This window comes from Hyperoodon ampullatus (genome assembly GCF_949752795.1).
Source record: "Hyperoodon ampullatus genome assembly, chromosome: 17".
Lineage (NCBI taxonomy): Eukaryota > Metazoa > Chordata > Mammalia > Artiodactyla > Ziphiidae > Hyperoodon > Hyperoodon ampullatus.
In genome coordinates, this window is record NC_136930.1 from 62,270,595 (window position 1) to 62,275,248 (window position 4,654).

Sequence of the window (4,654 nt, forward strand, 5' to 3'; positions counted from 1 at the left end):
ACTTGGTTAAAGGCCGCCTCACACATTCACAAGGTTTTTCTCTGGTATGAATTCTCTGATGTTGAGCAAGATTTGAATATTTGCTGAAGGCCTTCCCACTGTGACTCCACTTTGACCATCAGAGCAGTAATGATGACTACGAGGACTGCCAAAGTGTTAATCTTTTAATGTGGGTGCACTTAACACAGATTCTTTTTTTTTTTTTTGCGGTACGCAGGCCTCTCACTGTTGTGGCCTCTCCCGTTGCGGAGCACAGGCTCCGGACGCGCAGGCTCAGCGGCCATGGCTCACGGGCCCAGCCGCTCCGCGGCATGTGGGATCTTCCCGGACCGGGGCACGAGCCCGTGTCCCCTGCATCGGCAGGCGGACTCTCAACCACTGCGCCACCAGGGAAGCCCTAACACAGATTCTTAATGTTTAATCTCGGATCAATCTGGAGATAAACCAGGTAATTTGAACAAGAGAAGTTTAATGTAAAGAGTTAGTAAACTATGATAGGGCAGTAAGTATAAAAATGCTGAAGGGTGCCTAGGGCTGAGGGAGAGGACCCAAGGAAGGACAAACTCGGAAGGAGGTCCCTCCCTCCTCAAGCCTCAGGTTCAGAGCGCACTGGCCAGCAGAGGGGTTGCTGGACTGCCCAGGCCAGAGCTGGCCCACCTGCACAGGCAGCAGGAAGGAAGTGGCCAGGGTGCAGGCGATCCAAGGCTGCCAAGTGAAAGTTCGTAGGAAGCCGGGATTCCGAGTGTTACCATAGCCATGTGTGGCCTGGTTGGGCCATGTTGGGAAGGGGAGGGTCACGGTGAGACAGGCTGGGACCTGGGACCCTTCGCTGCAGTGCTTGCACCTAGGCAAATGTCTCCTTGATCGACCAAATACAAAGAAACTATAAGGGACTAAAAATAACTGTGCATGGGCAGCTGGGGCATATTATAGACAAGATACAAAAGGACCAAAAAACCCAACTTCCACTTCTAAAGAGCCAGAAGCAAAAGCAGGGTGTCAGGAGCAAAAAGCAGCAGAGTGAGCATGCCCCCTGCACTCAACACGACCAGAGAGGTGGGCAGACACCTAAGCCACCCCTCTGGTCTGGCCCCTGGACCCACCCCTACCTTCACCCCAGATAAGGAACCAGCTCCCCCCCAGCTTGGGGAGTGAGCAAGGGGACGTGTTACTTGTTTTCACTCCCACCTGCTGCAGCAGGGACCCCAATAAAGCCTTGCCTGAATTTTTTGTCTGGCCTCTTATCCATTTCTATTAAGGAAGGCCAAGAACCCTTGTCGGTAACAACGGGGAACCACCCTCCGGGATACAGGCAAACCAAGGCCAGAAGCCAGGCGCTCAGAGCGTGTCGGGGCTGCTGCTGGCATTAGAAGTGAACATGCCATGTCCACGTTGGGAGGACCACAGTGAAGTGGTCCTCAGGCTGGGCTGTGAAGTCACTAAGAGGTTGTGTGCTCTGGGCACACGGCTGGCACAGAGCACCACTGGGTGTCCCCACACACTCCGACCACCGAGGGACCACGAAGCAGGAACTATCAGTAGAATAAAGAAAACAGCACATCTGAGCTAGAAAGAGAAGCCCCATTCCTCCTGCAGTGTCCTCCCGCGCCCTCTGCTGACAGCCTAACACCGTGCACACCGTAAGAAGAAAGGCTTGAAGGGTCTCATCTGTTTTTGCAGAGCAGGCACTGAAGAGTGAATTTGGAGCTCAGAGGCCATAAATTGATCACAGGCACTCCTGTGCAATTGAAAGTGGTTCTAAAAGTTTACTTGGTTGGTTGGCAGAAACGTGGACTCAATGTTGGCCTCTTTAATTACACAGAGATGCCAGGATATCCCTGATGTGATGTGGATGAAGGCATAGGAAGGCTTGGGAAGGTATGAACGCAGGAGTGGATTTATCACCTATGAACTTCTCACTTTCTTTCCAGCTACATGCTCAGCCCCAAAGACACTCCCTTCTTAAGGCAATGAGTGAAGGGAATATCTGCAAATTTGAAAAACTCTGTGGTGAGAGACGCCCGTCAATATGCTTCCTGATTTCAATGGGGATGATGGGATTTCATGCAGCAGAGGCCAAGTGTTAGTGGTTTAACTACCAAAGACAACCATTTACAGCTTCGGGCAGCAGAGAAGAAGTATTAAGGGATTCTTGGCTATCAGTAATTGATTCTGTTTTCCCTAAGAATGAAATAGGTAGGCAGCCTACTAAAATGTTGCTTGATATATGTAACAGGAAATCTTAAGATCTGGTGGCCCCAAACCTGACTTGAGTCACTGTCACTGAACCAAACTTGGGTCCACTCGCCTGCATGCAGTTAAGCCAATCTACCAACACGGGGTCGGGGTGAAGGCAAGTGCAGCATTTAGTGCAGGGCACCAAGCAAGGAGTCCAGGCAGCTAATGCTCTAAAGGCCCAAACTTGCCAGTAGCTTTCAGGGAAAGGTTTTCTAAAGACACAGTGAGGGAGAGGGGTTGTGGGGTGTGTGATCAGCTCATGGACATTCTTCTGATTGGTTGGTGGTGAGGTAATCGGGAGCAAAATCAACCTTCTGGTTCCAACCCCTCTGGGGTCTATGTGCTTGTGGGCAGCATGCAGTTAACTCTTCCACCTGGTGGGGGTTTCAGTATCTGTTAAACAGCTCCAAAGATTTGACTCAGATTTTTATCTATAGCCCTCGAGGAGGAGCTAAAAGTCCCTGACTTTGTTTAATGGCTAAACTATTGTTATTTGTCTTGCTTGACTGTTTTCCTTTGTTTCTGCGTTTTCTCACTTCTCCAATTAAATTTACCTTTGGAACTTGGGGAAGGCCTAGGAAGCTAAAGTTTTTCTACAAACAAGAGGCAAGTGGAGGACATGGGGAGGTCTGTCCCAGGAGGGCCCCATAGGGTCCTGCTCAATGACATCACCATAATGGAGAGCTATGTCTGTCACCCACTTTCCAGACCTAAACTCATCCCCAGATTCAAAGCCTTTTTTTTTTAATTGAAGTATAGTCATGTTAGTTTCAGGTGTACAGCACAGCGATTCAGTTATACATATATAGTCTTCAGATTCTCTTCCCTTATAGGTTATTATGAAATACTGAGTATAGTTCCCTGTGCTAAAACACAGTAGGTCCTTGTTGGTTGTCTATTTTATATTCAATGTCTCTTGATTGAAGGGAAGACCAGGTCCCTATGGTGAAGGATTCTGCAGCTGTGAATGACACATATATATGCTATAAATAATCCCTCAGTCCTTTCCAAAGAGATCTGTTGGCACTTACCTGAAAGACTGGGTAGCAGGAAAAAGAAGACACCCAGCCCTTTCAGGGATTACTAGACATTGGCTGTAAAATGACACTAATTACTTGGGCCCACCAAAGTCAGAGCTAACAGTGGTCGGGTGAAAAAGGAGCCTTGGGCCAGTTTGAATTACAGTGGATGCAATAAGGCCATGAAACCAACTGTGGTGATTTTGGGTACCTGAATGTATAATTGGAATAAACATATTTGACAAAGGGCAGAATCTCTACACTGGTGCTATGACCCACTGAGTAAGGGTCGTTAGATTAGGAAGAGCCAAGTGAAGGCCTCTGAAAGTCCTCCCTACCACGATGTTAACCCAAAAGTATTATCACATCCTCAGTGGAGAATTGCAGAGACCAGTGTGCTATCAAAGACTTGAAAGATGAAGGGGTGGTTATAGCTATCACTGTTGCTGAGTCCAAGCTCCTGCTGCTTGCTGCAGGGCAGGCCAATAAATGGAGAGAGGAGTTGCTGGGGCAAGGAACAGTGACTTTATTCACAAAGCCAGCAGACCAAGAAGACGGTGGACTCATGTCCCAAAGAACCATCTTGCTTTGACAGGACAGTTATTTCAGGCTTCTTTTATGCTAAAAGGGGAGGGAGTAAAGCCAAAACACTTCCTGGTTCTGGTCAGCCTCCAGAGGGTATATGTTAATTTCTTCCTTCTTGTAGTCATTCACAGGTGGGCCTGGTCAGGATGTTTCCTATGAGCTAAACAAAGGTATTTCAGCTTAAGCTCATTACCTGGGAGGCAGGGTTCCCAGAGATGGACCATTATGTAAAATTTAAGCTTATAGGCAACATCCCTTTAGTGATTAACTTGTATTAATAATCGAATACAAAGGTTATTCCCTATTACAATTCCCTACTGTCAATGTCCGTTCCACAATCTTGTGGCAAAAGGGATGAAGATCGCTCTGGCTACTTACTGCTGAACAGAGGCAATGACTATTCTTTAGAATCTTTAGTCAGTCCTTTTTTATCTACAATTATTTGAACCTGATGAAACTCCTTAGCACTTTGTTGTCTAATTTGTAATTGAACTTGGGGTTTTGGTTCTGGTTCCCAGTACATATACTAAATTCCTGTTCTATTTATTTGGACAAAATTAAACAAATTGGTTGAAGCTTCTCCAGCTATAATGAAATTACCATCTATTTCAGTTGGATAGGCAGGCCTGTTGGAGGTCAAGTCATGAACAGAGGTTAGTATAATGCCCAAAGTTTTAACGTAGTTGGCAGCTGCTAGGTATTTTAAAGCATTTATAGATTCTCCTGCCCAGGCAGGCACCTCGAATGGCCTACCATACAGTATTTCAAAGGGGCTTAATTTAAGACTGTTTCTGGGAGCCACTGATCCATAG